Source organism: Carettochelys insculpta, chromosome 21, assembly GCF_033958435.1.
Source record: "Carettochelys insculpta isolate YL-2023 chromosome 21, ASM3395843v1, whole genome shotgun sequence".
NCBI lineage: Eukaryota > Metazoa > Chordata > Testudines > Carettochelyidae > Carettochelys > Carettochelys insculpta.
In genome coordinates this window covers 110,267-131,940 of record NC_134157.1, presented here as the reverse complement: position 1 = coordinate 131,940, position 21,674 = coordinate 110,267, and the positions used below count along the sequence as shown (strand labels likewise).

Here is a 21,674-nt window from a genome sequence, read left to right as displayed (position 1 = left end):
GTCAAGAATTAGATTAAACCAAGTATGCAAAAGAGCCCCTATAATGTCCCAGAAAATTCGCATCCTGGTTGAAACCAAGTGTTACTGTGTGGAATTAGAATATGAAAGAGAGTTCAGCAGTTTCTCTTTCCAAAGCAGACTGAAAATTCTTCTTCAATAAGACACAAACTCTTCACTCATTAACAAAATGGCCCACTCCATTAAAATGTAGACTAACTGGTTTGTGGATCAGGAGTGTTTTGATGTCTGTTTTGTGCCCATTAACTCTTTGTCGCAGAGAGTTTGAAGTCTGTCCAACATACAAAGCACCCGGGCATTGTTGGCACATGATGGCATAAATGATGTTAGCAGAGGAACATGAGAATGTGCCTGTGATTCTGTGAGTAATCTGGTTAGGTCCAGTGATGGTATCTCCAGAATAGATATGTGGATAAAGCTGGTAGTGGGGTTTGTTGCAAGGAAAAGTCCCAGAACTGGTGTTCCTGAGGGATAGACTGTAGATATTGGTCAGAATCCTCGTAAGGTTGGGAAGTTGTTTGGAGAAGAGAACAGGCCTGTCACCAAGGGCCTTCTGGAGTGTGGCATCCCGATTAAGGATAGGTTGTACGTCTTTGATTATGCATTGCAGAGGTTTGAGTTGGGGGCTGTAGGTGATGACCAGTGGTGTTCTGTTCTTGGCTGTTTTGGGCCTCTCTTGGAGTTGCTGGTCTGTGGGTATTCGTCTGGTCCTGTCAATTTGTTTTTCTTATTTCTCCTGGTGGGTAATTCAAGTTTATGAATATTTTGTAGAGATCTTGTAGTTTTTGGAATCTGTCAGTTGGATCAGAGCAAATGCAATTGTATCTAAGTGCTTGACTGGAAACAATGGCTCTCGTGATGTATGCAGGATGGACGCTAGAAGCGTGTAGGTAAGTATAGCAAACAGTGGGTTTCTGGTACAGTGTGGTACTGATCAGGCCATCCTTGATTAGTACTGTAGTGTCCAGGAAATGTATCTCTTGCGTGGAGTAATCGAGGCATAAGTTGATGGTGGGGTGCAGATTGTTAAAGTCTCTGTGGAATTCTTCTAGAGTCTCTATACCATGGGTCCAAATCATAAAGATGTCATCAAGGTATCACAAATAGAGGAGGGCTAATAGGGGATGAGAGCTGAGGAATCGTTGTCACTTCCACAGCTAGGTCAGTGCAGGGCAGCTGACATTAACCTAATGGTGTAATATAGACAAGGTCTTAGTCTCACTTCCCAGGTGGTGTTTCCAATTTAGCCGAAGCTGGCGGTGGTGGTCGTATTTGGCTAAAATCAAGGCAACTCATCTTTTAGGCTCTTTTGGACCCAGATCAGGCATCCTGATGCTCATGGTCTTCCAGCTCCAAATGGTGAAAGCCTGGTCTGTGCCCTTTGCCTTGGGCTGTAAATATTATTTACTAAGCGATGATCCAGCTCTTTCTGGCCCAACCCAATCTGATGAGGCCATTTTTCAGGGCTGGGATGAAAATGGTGTCGGGTCCCAGGAGTTGGGGGGTCAGTGTTCCCTCTGACCTTTTCCACCCAGGTGTGGAATGCATTTTATGCACACTCGGGTCTGAGCAAATGTGCACCATGAGTAGAAACAAGAAACCGAGCTGGGGATGCTCTGCTAACGGGCTGGGGAGCATTGGAAACTCTGCTGAGCACTCGCACGAGCCCACAGCTTACAGGGAACACCGACGGCGGCTGCAGCACAAAGATGGAACTTGCTCAAGTAGGTGATTTTTCTCCCCAAGTCTCTTTTTGTAAGGCAGCAAAAAGGGAACGGTGGCTGGGACCCCCCAGTCGTTTGTCTACCAACTAGGCCTGATTTGGGACAGAACAATTTAGGTGACTTAACATGGAGTCTTGGCCAGGGGCCTGAGACAGGGGAGCGTAAGACGGGGAGCAGCAGAAGGCGCTGCTGGAGAGGTGCCAGTGAGTGCACTGTGGTTTGGTGGGAGTGAAGTGAGTTCGCTGGGTGTTTGCTGTTTGATGCTGATTGCAGCTGATTTCTGTGATGGTGTCAGGTGGGATTGTGTGTCTGGGAGGGTTTGATCCCTTGTTCCCTTGGTTGCCTTTGATCAGCCTGAGGCTCAGCCTGCCCCTGTGTGGCTAAGGAGGGGGAAGGCCTGAGCTGAGTGAGCAGCTTTAAAAGCCAGAGGCAGAGCAGTAGGGGAGGGAAGGAAACAGGGAAGTGTAAAAGGGAGTTTGATGGGATCAAGTTAATGCCTTTGGCTCTTTCTGAGTCCCTTGATGCTATTGAAATCTCCACAGCAGTTCCCATCCCCTGTGTGAGCAGAGAGGGACTCAGCCTGTTTTCTTTTCTCCCATCCCTTCCACACCCCCAGGGCATTGCACGCACCACAGACAGGTGTGTCTCTTCCTCCCCTTCCCGTGGCATCCTTCTGGCCACAGGCTGAGACCAGCCAACTAACCCAAGGCTCAGCTACCAGGTGGGGCTGGTGACACAGCCTCTGTGCTGCATTACAGAGCTGGCATTCATGCAGTTCTCAGAGCAGAGAAGAGAAGCCTGGTGCAGATGGTGGGTGTTGGCCCCTTGACTGTGTGGTCAGAGTGGGAGGTTCACCTTCACTCTCCTGAGAGGTTCATATCTGAATTCTGCCTCAGTCTTCCCCCTGCTCTAACAGAAATCCAAAGCAACCGCTGGTGAGTTGTTCGGAGATGCATTGAATCAAGGCCAGTTCAGCATGTGGAGAAAGCCACTCGCCTCAGGAAGGGGATTTGAACCCACCTTTCCTTCAGGAGGCCAGAACATCCAGGGAAAGGAAAGACAGTTTTAGGAGTCAGGCAGATAGTTTCCGTACACAACTGTAGCACAACTCTTTCAACACCAAACAGCCGTTCTTCAGCACAGCAGGTTTTTATACACAGTCACCCAGACCTAATGCTGGGACGTGCTTTGACATTAGCTGAAAAGAAATGGATGAAGGAGAAACTGCCAGTTTCCCACCCTGAGGGCTGAAATTCTTCTATCATCATCTCTGCAAAATAGGTGGCAACCAAGCACCCAAGTGATGGGAGCTCTTTTTGGCTCCTATTCTCCCCCATCCTTAGATATGAAAGTTTCATGAAAGGAAAAAAAAAAACCAATGAGGAAGAAGGCAGAGCTGTTAAGGATTCTTCCAGAAATGAGCTGGCCCCACAGAAGAGGAAGCAGGACTGTTTCTAATTGGCTTAGAACAAGCGACTAGTTACAAGTTAGACCCATGTGCTAACCACGACACTGCAGAAAATACACACTGACATTTTGGTGCTTTTCTGAAGTGTTCTCGGGACCCAGTGCATCAGCAAGTTTCCCTTTGAAGAACGGGCAAGCAAAGGGCACGAAGAACTTCTAAAAACTTCATCAATAGCAGTGGTGCAATAGCTTCTCCAATTCGCCTTTCTCACAAGGAGGAGAAACAGAGACAAACATTCCAACGAACAATGTTCATATCTGCTCAATGTTTCCTGCCACCACCCAGGGACCCCTTCAACAAACCAGGACAGCAAAATGCAAGAACCTCAATGGATTTTCTTCTTGCCATTGGTTGCACCCAGAGCACTTAGGAGAGGCAGACGTGGCGTTCCCAGGCTCCAGTCCCAGTGCACAGGAGGTCCAGCAGCACAGTCACAGCCCTGTCAGGCCCAGGAGAGGGAGCAGATGCAAGGAAGCCATAAAGGCAGTGTGCAGCTTGTAAGCTGGGGGAGAAAAGAGTCAGTTATACACAAGCAGCCAGTCCTCTGGTGTAAAGCACAGAGCTCGGGACTCTGCCTCTTGCAATCTGACTTAAACTCCTCAGTAGGACTGCCTCAGTGTCCCTTTCCTCACAGCAGTGCAGGCTTGTTCCACCTTTACTGCTCTCCCCAGCTCTAAGCCCGTGCACAGGTAATGGCGTACAAGCTGCCTGCTTCAGTGACTGCTCCGCTCCTGTCCCCAGCATGTGCAAAAGCTTTCTCCCAATAGCAGGTATGTTTCATACTGTTCAGGGGGTCACCATCATGCCTGCCCTGAAGACAGCCACAGACACCCCAGCCAGGCTGCCACCTCCCCTCCGGCAGGCCCCAGGTTTATTTAACACAAACCATCACCTTCCCCTTCTCAATGACACTTTTCCCATCACACTTTTGAACTTTCCATCTCTTGTCCTTGTGTAAGTGAGTCGGATGAGCACCGAGCTCCACATTTCTCACCGTCCCCTGGGTAATCATAGCTCATGTACATGCCCAGTGCACAGCTGGAGCGAATGCAGAAAGCCCTGAAGCTGCAGAGCACTGAAGGGGGACAGTCAGCTGGGGAAAAGTTTTCTTCTCTCCTCCTTGGGCAGGTGAGGATAGAAATGAAGTGAAGAAAATCCTCTGCCACACTCCAAAGAGGATGGAATTATCAATTTGTACTGTCTTTGCTTCAACCAAATCGGAGAACAAGAACAGCCGTGTGCTACCAAAGGCCAAGACATCAGTGCAAGCTGGGAGAGAACTGCTGTATTGGCTGAGAAAATCAATATCAATGCAAGAAAGAAACTGCCTAGGCTGGGATGTGAAATCCATGACACTGGGGATAAACAACTGCATTGTTTACCAGAAGGAGCAGTCACTACACCAATGCACCTCCTATTCCAGCACAGAGCAGATGGAGTCAAGTGTGTATAAGTCAAATGTGTGTGTCAAAGTGTTCACAAGTGCCTGACTGCAGGCTCTGTCTTGCTCTCAATTGGGTGTTCTGGTCTCGGTGGGGAGAGACAGCTTCAAACCCCTCTCCTGACACACCCACCTTTGACCACAAGAAATAGTCTCATTTCAGCTTCTCCAGTCACGTGAGATAAGTCCATGTTCAGGATCTCGCAGAGGCTCTTTCCCACCCTCCCCTCATGGGCAGAAGAAAACGCGGCATTTCCACACACATCAGCCTGGCAGGAGGGGCAGAGCTGGGTGACTCCAACTGCCCGTCTCCTCTCACTGCTCTGTAGAACTCAAGGGATCTCTCTGAACACCCCCCAGAACTACAGCACCAATGTCCTGCCATGGATGTACCGGCAGTGAGAGTCTCTAACTCCTACCTGGGTTTTCCCACCCAGCCAGCTGCACAGAGGGACCAGAGTTGTCAGAGATGAGCTGTAACGTATCCAGGGGCTCCCCTACTCCCCCTGCCTATGCACAGAGCTTCAAGGGAGGAGAAAGGCTGGTGGGCAGGCAAAGCCAAGGGCCCCGTTCCATGGAGTGGAGCTCCTGTCAGCTCCTGTGATGTGAGATCAACCCTCCTCCCTTGGCCTCAGGGACAGAACTGCAGGCAGCTGGGTGTGTGCTCCTGGAAAAGGCTCCAGGGAGCAGCAGCAGCGGATGTGGGGAGGGCAGAGCTGGGGTAAGTGAAAGCAAAAGAGGGGGGCTGCTCTTGGGGTGTGTCTGTTATCAGAGCTGTTCCATCCATAGGTTTCCATCCCTGGCTGCTCAGGCTAACAGCCACCAAGACAGCTCTCCTCCAGGAATTTTTCATTCTTTTATGTGCCTGGCGAGAACTGTGCCCCTCACAATTTGTACTGTCTTTGCTTCTACCAAATCGGAGAACAAGAACAGCCGTGTGCTACCAAAGGCCAAGACGTCAGCGCAAGCTCGGAGAGAGCTGCTGTATTGGCTGAGACAATCAATATCAAGGGAGGAAAGAAACTGCCTAGGATGGGATGTGAACCCATGACACAGGGAGGAGGGGTGGAAGCCTTCTTACTATCTACCAGAGGTCGCAGTCACTACACCAATACACCTCACATTCGGCTACCCAGCAGGTGGAGTCAAGCATGTATAAGTGTGTTGCACAAAGTCCAGGTCTCCTCAGGGTCTCTCACAACTACTGAGATGGAAACGCAGGTAATATCAAGAAATTCTATGATATAAGTCACTGATAGCAACTCCAGTTCTCAATTTCCTCTCCTCCAGCCCAAAGGCAGCACTCTGGCGTAAACCACCCCCCAGCCCTTATGAGTTAGCCTCACTGTCCCTTAACCCCTTCCCCTCGGTGCCAAGTGGCCCCAGTTCCCCAGCGGGGGCTGCCCTGCAGAAGGGTTTAGTACCTCACAGGAAGTGCCCCACACCAGCTCTCCTTTGACACTGGAGAGTTTGCCTCTGTTCCTGCACTGAGAGATCCGTTATTTCCTTCCAGCCTCTCCTGCGCCAGGAAGGCTTCACGGGCTGAATGACGAGTGTGTCAGGAAAGTGCCAATCAAATTAGCCAGTGATTAGATTGAAATGTAAGACTGAATTTCCAGCCCTTGTGCTCCTGGGCAGCCTCCTCTGTGGGCAGCACCGTGTGAGCGCGGTGAGCCCAGGGTCCGTCACAGACCACACAGATGGGGCTTTGATCCTCTTCACAGAACAGTTTCAGAGCCTCCTGGTGCTCCCCACACACCCCGTCCCCTCCGGCTCCCTTCACTGCCAGCAAACTCAGCCCTCTGAGCAGTTCCACTACGTTTGCAGCTGCCTGTTGGGCCGGAGGTGTCTCTGCCACACAGTCTCTCTGCACTGAGGGCAGGAGGGGGCTGGATCGGGCCCCCCCAGCACTGACTGAGGCAGGCTGGGCAGAAGTTGTACCCACACTCTGTAATCACGGGGTCCTTGAAATGCTCCAGACAGACGGGACACGAAGCTTCCTCCTGGAGACTTTTCACAGGGCTCACTGCAGCCCTGGCTCCCTCTGGGCTGGGGAACAGGGCTAGTTTCAGCTTCCTCAGTTCAGACTAGGCCCGGCCTGCAGCAAATACTGGGCGTTCCCCTTCCCGGAACTGACTCGGCTCTTGGCTGGAGTGGGCAGAGCCAGCTGGTGTCATTGCAGCCCTGGGGGCTTTGGGGAAAAGCCAACCACACTTGGGCACCCAGCCTGCAATCTGCCACTTGTGCTGCTGTGGCAGGTCACTGGGGCTGCACGTGGACACCAGAATCCCCCAATCCTGATAAGCTGCCAGAACTGGGTGTGTCTAAGGGGTGATATTCAGCCCAAGGCAGAATTCAGTGAATTTAATCCATAGTTCTGACAGAATTAATATTTATAGTATTTTACATTTATCTCCTGACACACTCCCAGATGCAAAGGTTTTATCCATTTCAATGGGCAGAGCCGTGGGAAGCTCTGAATTGGAGGAGGTGAAACAATACGGTGCTCAGACTGTAATTACTGAATGGCAGCAGACACCCACTCCAAACTGCAAACTTTGTAACCGTTAAAACCAAAACTGTCAAGAGCACATCTGGAACCCTCAGAACTCCACAGCCTGAAATCCAACTCTGCCAAGGGCTCCCGTCGCCTCATTCCTCTGGGCCCTGTCTGTGCCCTTCAGTAATTCCAAACTGGAATTTCAGTTTCTGGAGTGAAATGGATATTTACTGGCATCTATTGATCACAGAATCATAGAGTGCTAGGACAGGAAGGGACCTTGAGAGGTCATTGAGTCCAGCCCCCTGCCCTCGTGGCAGGACTAAGTACTGTCTAGACCATCCCTGATATATATCTATCCAACCTGTTCTTAAATATCTCCAGAGATGGGGATTATGCAACCTCCCTTGGCAATTTTTTCCAGTGTTTGACCACCCTGACAGTTAGGAACTTTTTCCTAATGTCCAACCTAGACCTCCCTTGCTGCAGTTTAAGCCCATTGTTTCTTGTTCTATCCTCAGAGGTTAACAAGTACAAGTTTTGTCCCTCCTCCTTATAACATCCTTCTAGATACCTGAAAACCGCTATCATGTCTCCCCTTAATCTTCCTTTTTCCAAACGAAACGAGCCCAATTCTTTCAGCCTTTCTTCATAGCTCATGTTGTCGAGACCTTTGGTCATTCTTGTTGCTCTTTTCTTGACCCTTTCCTATTTCTCCACACCTTTCTTGAACTGCCGTGCCCAGAACTGGACACAATACTCCAGCTGAGGCCTAACCAGTGCAGAGCAGAGGAACAGAATGACTTCTCGTGCCTTGTTCACAACATTCCTGTTCACACATCCCAGAATCATGTGTGTGTGTTTTTTTTTTTGCAACAGCATCACACTGTTGACTCATATTTAGCTTGTGGTCCACTAGAGCCCCTAGATCCCTTTCTGCTGTAGTCGTTCCCAGACAGTCTCTCCCCATTCTGTGTGTATGACACTGATTGTTCCTTCCCAAGTGGAGCACTTTGCATTTGTCCTTATTAAACTTCATCCTGTTTACCTCAGACCATTTCTCCCGTTTGTCCAGATCATTTTGAATTATGACCCTATCCTCCAAAGCAGCTGCAACCCCTCCCAGCTTGGTATTATCTGCAAACATAATAAGTATATTTTCAATGCCAATATCTAAATCATTGATGAAGATATTGAACAGAACCGGTCCTAGAACAGACCCCTGCCGAACCCCACTTGTTTTACTTTTCCAGCAGGATTGAGAACCATTAAGAACTACTCTCTGAGTACGATTATCCAGCCAGTTATGCACCCACCTTATAGAAGCCTCATCGAAGTTGTATTTGCCCAGTTTTTTTATAAGAATATCATGTGAGACCGTATCAAATGCTTTACTAAAGTCTAGGTACACCACATCTACCACTTCTCCCCCCACCACAAAGCTCATTATCCTATCAAAGAAAGCTATCAGATTGGTTTGACGTGATTTGTTCTCTACAAATCCATGCTGACTGTTTCCTACCACATTACCACCTTCCAAGTGCTTGCAGATGATTTCTTTAATTTCCTGCTCCATTATCTTTCCTGGAACAGAATTTAAGCTGACTGGCCTGTAGTTTCCTGGGTTATTCTTATTCCCCTTTTTATAGATGGGCACTATATTTGTCCTTTCCCAGTCTTCTGGAATCACTCCTGTCTCCCATGATTTTCCAAAGATGATAGCTAAAGGTCAGATACCTCCTCTATCAGCTCCTTGAGTATTTATGGGTACATTTCATCAAGCCCTGGTGACTTGCAGACATCTCATTTTTGAAGTGATTTTTAACTTGTTCTTTTTATATTTCAACTTCTAACCCTACCCCTTTCCCACTCGCATTCACTGTGTTAGGCAATCCTTCATCAGACTTGTCAGTGAAGACCGAAACGAAGAAGTCATCCACCCTAAGACTCTGGAACAATAAAGGAACATAAAAAATAATCTGTCTGTCTGTCTGTCTCTTGAAAATCTTATGCCCTGCATGGATCAATCTCATTTTTGAATAGTTTTCCTAAATTCTGGGGTCTCAGAGGTGTGTCACTGTGCTGTGAAGGACACAACCCCAGCTGGGTGCATGAAAGAATGAGCTAAGTCCCTTGAGGAGAGGTGCGTTGATGGCTCTTTAGCCAGGACTGTCAGGGAGGAGACCCCATATGCTGGGTGCCCCTGGCGTCTGAGTGGCAGAGGAGAGGATGTGCTGTGTAGCACACAGGGCTCTCTGGTGCAATGGAAAACAAGTTGGACTGCTAAGCTGCCGTGGTTGTGTGGAGTTAAGGACAGTCATTCAAAGGCTGTGGGTTGAAATGCCACCAGAGTCACTGTAATGCGCATGGCCTGTTGGGAGGGCTGGGGAAGATGGAAGGGCAGATCCTTCACACAGCAGGGATCTACTCTCCAGAAACCTCAGTTCTGTCCACTCCCTCACTGGTGCTGCCACAGTTGTCACATGTTTAGGCTGTCATTTCTGCCAGTCACTCTGCTGCCAGGAAACCCCCCCCATGGGGCAGCTGCCTCATTCACCAGCATGTCACAACTCAGGGGGCAACTCCTGCTATGGGGAGTCTCCTCCATGGGACAGCTGCACCTTTACCCAACATGACAGCTCCACTTCCATGGACCCCTGCCATGGGGTGGCTGCTGCATTCCCTGGCCCCCCTCCTGGGATGTTTCACAGCCCCTATTCTCAGCACACCCCCCAACTAGGGGGCTGTGGATCCCCCATTCTCTGCTCCCCTTCATCTCGCTGTGGTACATCCATCTCTGGGGCCTCATCATGAGGCAGCAGCCCCCTATCATGGAAAAGCCCTGACACATGAGAGCAGCTCCCCTATCCCCAGAGACTGGTGTCTGGTGTTTGCCATAGGGCCATGTGGTCACTCTCTGGAGTTCCCTTTCTACATTGTCCCAGTTTCCCTCTACTCCGTCTCCGGGGAGTCCAAACTGCCCACCCTTAGATGGAACCACTTCTCCAGCATGACACCAACTTCCGCACACTGAGACCTTTTATCCCTCCCAAGGCCAGTTCCCTAAGTGCCAGGCTGCAACCCTCACACACCAGGGAGTAAACACCTGCTCCGATGAAAGGCTTCAAGTCCCAGCACGGCTACTTTGGGGCTCACCAGAGACGTCTTCCACCCACTTCCCAAAGATCTCAGTGCAGCTCCAGTCTTGTCACTGACGTGTCTTTATTTGTCACCTCTCACACAGCCAGTGTTCCCCAGTCGGTGTTCCCCAAAGTGACAGTCAGGGTTCCCCGGTCGGGGTCAGCAACCTGTGGCTCCAGAGCTGCACGGGGATTAACGCATCATTTGCAGGTCTGGGTGCTGCCACTGCTGACTCCTCTGCCACTGCTGGAAGGGGAATCAGGCAAGTTCTGTGTTGTCCTACGTCGGGCCCTCCGGACTAGAGTTGGAGGAGCAGAGGTACATTCAAGCCTCAGATTGGGTGAGGTATTTTGGAGGTTTTGGGGCTTAGAGAGGTTAAACCTGGGGGTGAGGGTGTCAGATTTGGGCTGAGAGTGATTTAGCCTGGGGATGAGGGGGGCAGATTTGGGCTGAGAGGGGTTAAATCTGGGGATGAGGGGGCAGATTTGGTCTGAGAGGGACTAAGCCTGGGGATTGGGGGGGGCAGATTTGGGCTGAGAGGGACTAAGCCTGGGGATGGGGGGGCAGATTTGGGGCTGAGAGGGGTTAAAGGGTTATTTGGGATTCTGTGAAATTCTTTCAAGTTTAAAAGGGTTCTGTGGCTAAGTAAAATTGGGAAACACTGACCCAGGCAATCACACACAGCTGGCATCCTCTGCCTCCCCCGCCAGCCCCCCTGTGCTCAACAAGGGAGCGCAGCTCATCTCTTCCAGGGTGGGGGTCTCAGCTGATTGTAGGGAGAAAAAGTGGGTCCTGATGTCGAAAGTTTGCTCCTGCCTGATGTAAACCGTCAGAACAGCCCTTAGGGGTCACAGAAAAGGATCAGAAAGGCAAGTGGCCTTATAGTGGCCAAGGCCAAGTGCAGCAAAACCCAACACCCAGGCAGTACTGGGAGTGGAACGTAGGGTCTCCTCTTTACAAGGCACCTGCTTTAACCAGCTAATTCGCAGAGCCCGTCATCATCAACAACAACCATGAGCTCAGTGCCCAGTGCTGCCCGACGCCTCCCTCACGATTTCCTTCCATCTTTCCCTGTTCACTGCGGAGTGGCTCAGTTTGCGAAACGACCTCTGCACCCATCTACTGTGTCATCTACCCAATCTCTGTGGGCTCTGCCTCTCGTACAGAAACAGTCTGTTACTGCAAATACCAGGGGCGTGATTGCTGGTTCATCGTTCATTCTGCAGATCCACCCAAACAGCTGTAACTTCCGTTGTGTAACCTCCTGGAGCAGGGTCTCTTGGGGGTATCTTCCTGTATAATTCCTGGATAGGTCCCCATGTGTTTCTCCCACACGGTGTTGTTTGTGAACTGTCCAGAGTGTGAAGTTGGTTTCTCGCTTCAGGACTGTGAAGAGACCTTGGAAAGGTGAATTTGGGAGCAGCACTTATCTGAGCACCGGCTGTTTGTTCAAACCTGTTTCTGGAAGAGGCCTTTTCTAGGGTGGCTTGTTGGTCTAGGGGTATGACTTTCTTTTTTCTGGTGAGAGAGGTCCTAGGTTCAAGTCCCACATAAGCCCTTCTTCCGCCTTTGTCTCATAACTTACATGGGCCTCTGTAGACACACTGCCAAATTCCTCAGCCAAAATGGGCTGCCCCAACCCACCTGGATAGCTCAGCCAAAGTCCTGGATCTGGCACACATGAGTCACCCCCTGCCCTCACATGGCATGAAAGAGGGAAGCAGCACAGAGAGCTTCCCAAGGCAGCACTAGCAGGTGCCTCTGACTGCAGAAAGCAGAGCCCTGAATGGTGGTCTTCACCCCTCTTAAGATGACCCTTACACTTTTGAACAGGCTGGTATTGCACACTGGGCACCTCTCACCCTCAGCTGGCAGCATGCACTCTGCCCTCATTGCTTCCCTGGAGCTGCTCTTTCTCCCAAGACCCCCTCTCCCCACCCTGGGCTTCCTTAGCATGTGTCCCATGGCACTTCCTCCAGTCAGAGATTGAGCTGTCCAGGCCCATTCCTGTGGAGATGAGATTCGAATCATCGAATCCTAGAGCTGGGAGGGACCTCAGGAGGTCATCCAGTCCAGACCCCTGCCTAAAGCAGGACCAACCCCAACTAAATCATCCCAGCCAGGGTGTGTTCAAGCCAGGACTTGAAAACCGCGAGGGATGAAGATTGCACCACCCGTCTAGGTAAAGCACTGCAGTATTTCACCATCCTCCTGGTGAAGTAAAAGCAGCACGACCCAAACATTGGGCTATTGCTGCTGTGGATTGGATTGGAACCAAGATCGTAATAGCCACAATGCAGAGTACTAACTGCTGTATGATCACAGGCAGCGACAGGAAGCCTGCAGGGAGCACTTTATTTTCTCAGGCTTTGCCTGACAGTCTGATGTGAGGCTGGAAGGCCTGGGGAGGTGATGGAGAGCAGAGAAAGCCTGTGCCACTGTGGGGAAGGCTGGTGCCCTTGGCCTTGCGTTCCTGGTGTCTCTTCCTGTGTGAGATGGGTGTTGCCGTGTTGAAGAACTGGGGAATCCTCTCCTGGCCCACACCCCAGCTGCAGCCCCTCCCTTAGCCTGGGGTGCTGACTCTGGCCTGCTCCCTACCAGCCACTCAGCCTGTTTCCCTCATCTCTTTTGCTCTCCTGCCCAGAGAGGTCAGGAGAAGGGCAACAGGAAACACCCTTCAATGGCCGGCATGGGGCTCGAACTCATGATTTTGGTGCTATGAGTACCAGGCTCTGGCCAGCTGAGCTCTCCAGCCTGCAGAGAGGGGCCTCCCAAGGGGCCTTCTGGAAATGAGCGACAGGCCCCTGGCCACTGAATGAGATTTTCTCCCCTCCCCCACCAGCCTGGCCTCCCCTTTCTCCCTCTGTCACCCATCCCCCACTGCTCTGAGCCCAGCTAGGGGTCCCCTCAGCCCCGTCTGCCCCTTGCCAGCTGTCCTGGGCCCCTGCAGTGTGTCCCTCAAATCCTGTCTCTCCCGCCCCTCCCCACTGCCCTGATCCCCTTGTACCCTCAGACTCTGCCGACACCCCCCCACTGCCCTTTTCCCCTCCTCCCTCAGCCACAAGCCCAGCCGGGTTCCCCCTCACACCTGCCACCCCTCCCCACTGGCACCCGCCCTCCCCCCCCCCCCCGCCCTGCACCGTCACACACTGAGACCTTGGGCCCTGCCCAGGGGCTGGGTGAGAACAGAGACAGCCTGTGGGTGCAGCCCCTGCCTGGGGGGATCCTGCCCCGCTCCCACCTGCACCATTCATGTCACTGCAGGGGTTTTGCTCCCAGCAGGATAAGGACATTTCGAGGGGGAAGCAAAGGGAAGCCACAGGAGTGGTCCCAGGTTGCTCCCAGACAGTGCGGGTGCATCAGTTCAGCTGGGGGAGGGGAATTACCACTGGCGGGGGCAGAGCTAGGTGTGAGCACCTGGGAGTGAGACTCTCCCTGTCGTTCACTAGCGTGGGGTGTCTCTGCAGTGGCAGGGCTGGGGCAGGAGCTGCTCCTGCAGACAGGGCAGAACGTAGCTCCTGCCGGCTCAGGCAACTGTGTCTGTGTCACAAATGTGCTGCAGGAGCTGGTTAGCACTGACCTGTCTGGAGAGGGCCAGGAGGCAGCACACAGTGTGACCGGGATTCCCTCGTGCTCAGTGGCCCAGAACTTAGTGCTGAGCACTGGGCTGCACAGACCTGTTGGTGAATAACAAGAATCAAGGGTGTCACCTCCCTGCCTTAGTAACAGACAAAGGGCTTTGGGGTTCCTCCCATGCTCCCCAGGCCCCCTCTGCACCACCTCAGCCGTCCACCTGTCAGTGTCTGTTACTTCTTCCTCCAGAAGGACGGCAGCCGCCTCCTGCAGCTCTGAACTCTCCAGCACAGCCCAGTGGTGCTGCAAAGCAGGTGAGAGGCAGCCAGAAATATTTGGCCAGGCACCACTGGGTGCTGCTTTCCTAATCCCCATGTACCTGGGAGGTTCATGGCCAGGGGAGCCACAGAGCCTCTCTGGGACTTTTCTCCTCACTCGTTTGGGTTTTGTCAGTGACAAACAAAGGGATGTGAGAGGAGAGTAACTCTCCCTCTCCTGCCCTGCCCCACTGTCACCTTCTGTGTGCACAGACAGCCCCAGAGAGCCACAGCGCTGGGAGGATCAGACTCTCTTCTTGCAGCCAGAGGAGTCACATTCCCAACACCAGTCCCAGCTCCCTTTGCCTGAGCTCTGCTCTGCGACTGGATTCTTCCCAATGCCCCTCTCCCATCAGCCTTTACCTTCCCCACCAATGGCTGGGATTGCCAAGGGAGGGCTCTTCTGTTCCCCAGACACAGGCAGGAAAAGGTTGTTGAAGACTTCCCCCAAGGCACCACTGGGAGTTGAACCCAGGATCTCCTGTTTACGAGACAGGTGCTTTCACCAGCTAAGCCATGGTGCCCTCCTTGTTTGAGCTGTGGGTCCTGACAAAGAGGTGTCTGTGTTAGTCTGTGTCTTCAACCAGAAAGCCGTCCTGGAGCACTTTAAAGGTTATTAACCTAATTTATCAAGTGCTGAGCTTTTGTGGGGCTGAACCACTGTGATGAACTGCCCACAACCAGCCCTTCCCACTCCCCAGCACAGACATTGTGCCTGAGGGAAGCCTCCTCTCTCCCCACCTGCCCCAGTGCCAGGATCCCACCAGCAGAGCCTGGAGTCCTGCCCGTCCCCTGCTCCCTCAGCCTGAGTCCTCCCCCTCACTTTCACTCTGTGCTCCCCACTCCCTCCTTTCTCCCTGTTCACACCCCAGGGGTGGGGCGAGAAGGGCCCAGCTCTGGGGCACGGTTATCTCCTGTCTCTCACAGAGGGGGGATGGGCTGCGCTGCCCCAGCTGGAGCTCGTCAGAGTGAGTGTTTGATGCAGCGTAACGAGAAGAACATTTCGCCTTTCTGTCTCCTTCTGCCCTTCAGTCCCACTTGTGACCCTCCACACAAGCCCTTTGCTTTATTACCAGCCCAGTGCAAATCACTGTGCCCTGGGGGTGGGGCTGACTTTACAGCTTTCCGTATGTGAAACCTTTGAGCAAGGCCTGGGGCTGTGACTGGGCAGTTGCAGGTCAGGGTCCTCTGGGGTCGTGGGGCTCCTGCTCGTGTCTGGTGCCCCTCCCCATGTCACGGATGTGTGTGCCGTGTGGGGTATGTACCTGACCATCCAGTGCCGCGGTCGGGGGTACCCTTGCCTGGACAAATCCTCCTTGCTGAAGAGCTGCAGGTGGACCATGGCAAGACCCATGTGGGCATCAGTGGGGGAGCCACAGACCGCCCCCCATCTGCCTTGGATGAAGACTGTGAATGCAGGGAGCTGAACTGGGGATCATTGTTGGCCTCTACAGGGTATGAGTAGGATCCATGGCTCCGCACACCTTCCTGGGTGAGGCTCCTGCTTCTGGCCTGGCCGGGGGCTGGGCATCAGTGGGAAGAGCAGAGACCCCCCCACATTCTGGTGCCGGCCTCACAAGCAGAACTCTGGTTCCTTTTCTGATCCCACGGCTGCTCTGCTCTCCCCTCTGCCCAGGCCTTCCTGCCCTTGCTGAAGCAGGCTGCCCAGGGAAGCCCCCAGAGAGGGTCTGCGCTGCAGCAAGGTGGCCGTCGTCAACATGTCCAGCATGGCTGGCTCCATCCAGAATGTCTGTGGCTGTTAAATGGTCCAAATCATCTCCTATCGCTGCAGCAAGGTACAGGGCACACCCAGCAGGGCCTGACTGCTGCCTGGGTTTGCTACTTGCACAAAATCCCTGTCCCTCGGTTTATTCCCCTTGTTCCCCATCCGACTGCCGCCACTCCAGCCTCCAGCGCTGTGTTGGGCAGGGCCGGCAGATTTTGTCTGCCTGCAGTTCACTTGGGCTTTAGATCAGAGTTCCCATCCGGTGAGGAACTTTCTGTTGTGCCTTTATCCCGCCGGAGAAATCCCCACGCTGAGATGCTGCCCATTGCCTCTGCAGAGCGGAGGATACCAAGAACCCACACCTGACTCCCTGCCAGCCCTGGGCAGGCCCACTTGCCTGGAGCTTTGGTCCAAGCTACCTAAAGGCAGCAGCAGCATAACCAATACCAGGGTAACAAAAAGAAAAAGAGAGAACTTTTATTTTCGTCCAACAATAGTCGTGTTGCAAGCCTCATGACTAGATGGAAGAGTCACAAAGTAAAACACATGGGAAGTCTCCACCATGGGCCTGGAACTGAGTTACAAGGAGAGGAAAAGAACATTTCTAACAAGTGCCCAGACATCAGATCCCACTTCCCACACCAGCAAACAATAAAGCTGAACGGATCTGTCTGAACTTTCCCCACTCACAGAAGATGGGAGGGGCTGTTCTTGGAGGGAGATATTCTGTGTCTCTCCCTCATGGCTGGGAAGAAGAAACAAGAAAAGACAGAGAACAGAAGAGGGAGAAGCCAAAATTCAATTCTTACCCCCCATTCCTACGGGCCAACCCCACCTGGCTGAGGAGGTTAACCCTTTTACTCCCAGGCTGCTGGCGAAGCCTCAGGATCATGACGCGCCCCCCAAATCACAGACATTGCTGGACAGCCTCTGGCCACACTGGCTGTGATTTCTACCTGGAGGTCTGAGATAAGACATAGAAAATAAATACATGCACACATTACATTCTTAGCAACTACATGAGAAATCACAAAATGCTCCGAGTACCAACACAGATATAGGGAATGTCCTATGTACTTGAGTCCAGAAATTCCTTTTTGGAGGGGGTGTCAGCTGCCTTGTTAGAGGCTCCTGAAATATGCTGCACATCAAAGTCAAAGTCTGGGAGTGCCAAACTCCACCGAAGCAGTTTCTTGTTGGTTCTTTTGACTGAATGAAGCCATCGAAGAGCAGAGTGGTCAGTGTGAAGGTGGAAGCGTCGCCCCCACACATATGGTCTTAGCTTCTCCGGAGCACATACAATCGCATAGCACTCTCTCTCTGAGACAGACCAGTGGCTCTCTCTTTCAGACATTTTTTTTTGCTGAGAAATACAACAGGGTGAAGTTGTTGATTTGGTCCTTCCGGCATCAGAACTGCTCCTACGCCCCACTCAGAAGCATCTGTGGTGACGAGGAAAGGCTTGTCGTAGTCTGGGGTCCTCAGCATAGGCTCAGTCATAAGAGCCGTCTTGAGCTGGTTAAAAGCTTCCTGGCACTGGTCAGTCCACTTGACCCCGTTGGGTGGGTTTTTCTTGGTTAGATCTCTTAGAGGTGCGGTGACCTCACTGTGATGTGGTACCAATTGCCTGTAATACCCGGCCAACCCTAAGAAGGACTGAACCTGTTTTTTTGACTTTGGGACAGGCCAGTTTATTATAGCCTCTGTCTTGGCCTGCAGAGGGTTGATCGTGCCTTGACCCACCTGGTGCCCAAGGTAGGTCACCCTGTTCAAGCCAATTTGACTTTTTTTTGCCTTAACTGTTATCCCTGCCTCCTTTATGCATTGGAAAACAGCTTGGAGATGTTCTAGGTGCTCTGCCCATGAATCAGAAAATACAGCCACATCGTTGAGATAGCCTTACCTCTGGCCCTTCTGGAAATTCGATCATCCCCATCTCAAAGGCACAAATTAAGTCCCTTTGAAATCTTTACGGGATGCCCTATGTGAACAATGGCTACCATTACCCCAGTCTCAGACCTAACCTTGACTCACAGCACGCTCCTACAGTATTGCAAGGGGCTGATGCAAGCTGAGTCACCTCCATTCACAGGTACGAGCAGCCTGGCCAAGGAAATCCCACCTCTGACACCTGTCACACCCTTGAGCCAGGTGATTGGGTGTACGTGCGACACCGCTTTTGAAAGCACACCTTGGAACCCCGCTGGAAGGGTCCAGGCCAGGAACTGCTCATTACCCAGACAGCTGTAAAGGTATCCGGCATGGCAGCATGGATTCACGCTTCACAGTGTCAGAAAGCACCGTCACCAGCGGACCAAGCGCCACCTCGGGACCCCGCAGAGCCAATTTTGGCTCCAGAAGAAGATGCAGAGGAACAGCCTGCAATACCTTACAACCTATGCCCCATAAGGGTTGCCAGAAGCAGACAGTAAGCAGCTAGCAGGACCTGAGAAGAAGCATTAGTGAGCCTAGCGCCAGCTGCCTGTTGGACATAAAACCGTGCCTGCGGTTCCCTTGAGAGAGGTTATCACAACCAGAAAGGGTCTTGCCTCCAAAATGTGTCCGTGGTGGAGCCTAATCCTCGGCTACAGGTGTCTTAAGGTCTGGGGAATCTGAAGTGACAATGACAATTCTTTTATTCAGCAACAAGTGTGGATAGCTCAGACTCTCAAGGTCTCTAATTGTTGGGTCTGCAGCCACATCCCAGCTCACTCACGAGCTAGCGTCCCCGTCATGGCAATTCCTCTTAATTCCTCAGACCTAACCGGAGGACCTCATCCACTTGAAAGGACGTGGAAAAGAAATGACACTTGGGGAATGGTGAGAACAAATGCTTCTAAATGGCTAAGTGTGGTGGAGGGAAAGGGCCACTGGTGCTGGGTTTGTAATGGGACAGGGCTGAATTTAGGGGGAAGCAGCTGTCTCCAATAGATTGTGACCCATGGTGTATGGCACTATTCAAATAAGATTGGAGAATGGCGAACCGGGTATGGGGATATGATTTTTTTCTCAACCTGGGATCAAACAGGAAAATCAATTTCTTGCTCCCCTTACAGCCTTCCTGAGAAAAACAGGACAATCTTTCAATGCCATGCAAATGTTGCCGCTCCCCACAAAGAAGATTATCCTGTGCCCTTTGAGGGATATTACTCCTCTTTTATAGATGCCTATATGTCAGATAGGTGCAGCCAGCCATTCCCGGCTTTAATAGGGCATCATTGGGTGTGTGGGACAAAAGCTTTTTACACGTTACCAGGGTATCTGTTATCCTGCTCACCTTTTCCCGCAATTCCGTGTGCTTCAATCCCTCCCGCAAAATCGCCTCTGTAATTTTAGACAAAAAAGAAGGGAGTTGTCAGATGCCCAATGGTATGTGGATAATATAAGCCCTTTAGCTTGGGAAGAACTGATCCAGCAGTTTTTGAAGGACTTTGGGCTTACCATCAGCCTAAAGAAGACAAACGTACTCGGTCAGGATGTTGCTGAATCCCCATCAATCAGCATTGACAACTATACTTTTGAGGTCGTCCACGAGTTCTTTTACCTCGGGTCTACCATCACTGACACCCTGTTGTTGGACACTGAGCTAAATAGGAGGATCGGAAAAGCGGCCACCACTGTCCAGACTCAGCAAGAGAGTGTGGAATAACAACAAGCTGTACACTCACACCAAAATGCAAGTCTACAGAGCCTGCATCCTCAGCACCCTCCTTTATGGCAGCGAGACTTGGACCCTGTACGCCCGCCAGGAAAAGAGGCTGAACGTCTTCCACTTGCACTGCCTCAGGCGCATCCTTGGAATATCATGGAAGGACAGAGTGACCAACACCGCCATCCTCGAGCAAGCTGGAATCCCAGCCATGCACACCCTCCTCAGGCAGTGTCGGCTCCGCTGGCTTGGCCACGTCCACAGGATGAAGGATGGAAGGATTCCAAAAGACATTCTGTATGGTGAGCTAGCCTCTGGCAAAAGACCTCCCGGATGCCCCCAGTTGCACTACAAAGATGTCTGCAAGAGAGACCTCAGAGAGGTAGACATCGAGCTGAACAACTGGGAAGAACTAGCAGACGACCGCAGCAGATGGAGGCAGGGGTTACACAAGGGCCTTCAGAAGGGCGAGATGAGGATCAGACAGCTAGCAGAGGAGAAGCGAGTGCACAGAAAGCACAATAATGACTTACCAGACACCCACCACCTCTGCAAGAGATGCGGCAAGGACTGTCACTCTCATGTGGGTCTTCATAGTCACAGTAGACACTGTAAATGAAGTCCTCAATTGAAACTTTAAAGGGCGCGATCCATAGTCTATGCAGACTGAAGGATGCCTACGACTACCAACCAGCCCCCATCTCACCAAGGAGCAAATCATCCCCTCTCTAATTCCAACAGGGGACTTGCTGGGGGAAGAGGAAGTAAGAAGCAAAGCTGTGCTAGCTGGGAATTGAACCCAGGCCAACTGCATGGGAAGCAGCCATGCTAACCACTACACCACCAGCACCTTTCTGGTCAAAATGGGCAACACCCAGAAATATGAATTTCCGAGCATGTGTTCTGCCACTCATGGTTCTTTTTTCATTATCTATGACATATTAATATCGCAGAAGCTCTGTTATCCTTTACTTACAGGGCACTGGGGTGGTCAATATTCATATGTGCCAGAGAGAGGGCTTACCTACCCTGAATGCAAACCCAGCCACACCTGATTCATGGGCTGATGTCCTTCAGTAGATTTTCCCCTACTTCTTTACAATTACTGATGATTCTCCCAGCTGAAGGCAGGGCAATGTCCCCCACACAGAGGAAATCTGCCTCTCTGAGTGACGGTAGCTCTGTGAGTGGGACAAGCCAGGTCAGTGAGGGAAGCTGTGTGTGCAATCAGAGAGAAAGTTAAAGCTCCACCCATTTGTAAAACCACTCTGGGTTGGGACAGAAAAAGGAGCTTGAGGAAGGAGGGTTTGTCCTACACAGGGGCCTAAAGATCAGTGAAGCGAGCAAGAGTGAAATGTGGGTGGAGGTCAGTGGTAGATTATTAAACTTCAGACCTAGTGATCTTCTTTCAAATCCATGCCCCCCCACTTTAAAAGACAGACACTTGTATGAAAATGGTTGTCTCACCTTTCCCAACACACTCTGAATTTCTGTTCTCTGGGGATCCTTAAAATGGAGATGAACCCTCAACATCTGCCAATGCGGATAAACCTCGTAAACACTTCCCTCAGTGGAAATCTGGCTACACAGAAAAACTGACAGTTCATACTGATATGAGTAATTTTAGGTCTCATTTCTATAAAAAACGTGTTCATTCAGAGTCTATCAGATAGATCACATTCAGCAGCAAGGTCTCCACACACTTTGTAATGTGTGCACACACAGGATGTCAATTACTCTGGGAATTCACAGGCAGGGCCATTATGTCCTCCCTTGGCTAGATATTCATTCACAATCACGGCCAAGCTTCTTTCTGTTAATTCTCTGCAGGCTGGTTAAAGTAAAAGAAAATTGAGCTCTTATCTTTACTCTGGAGGGTTCAGAGAAATGTCACCTTTCAGCCAGGTGGAGTCAGGAGCAAGAAGGGCTGGGCTCAATGTCTAAGGGAGAAGAGTGGTAGAGATGGGGCAGGAGGGAGTGTCCTGAGAGGTGAAACAGCTGGAGGGTAGCATGGAGTGCAGGGTGCCAGCCAGCCAAGAGTCACAGGTGCCCAGAAGAGCTAAAACTTGCAGGTCCCGTGGTGTAAATGGCTGCACTCAGGACTCTGAATTCTGTAA

At 51.5% G+C, this 21,674-nt stretch overlaps 2 non-coding genes across 2 annotated transcripts; both read right to left on the bottom strand.

Annotated features, from left to right (window-relative positions):
• Positions 1 to 14,632: 14,632 nt before the first annotated feature.
• TRNAT-CGU (transfer RNA threonine (anticodon CGU)) lies at positions 14,633 to 14,706 on the bottom strand. The gene has a single exon. It is a non-coding gene; the product is annotated as a tRNA-Thr (tRNA).
• Positions 14,707 to 20,335: 5,629 nt separating this feature from the next.
• On the bottom strand, positions 20,336 to 20,407 carry TRNAG-CCC (transfer RNA glycine (anticodon CCC)). Its single transcript has one exon. It is a non-coding gene; the product is annotated as a tRNA-Gly (tRNA).
• Positions 20,408 to 21,674: the final 1,267 nt, after the last annotated feature.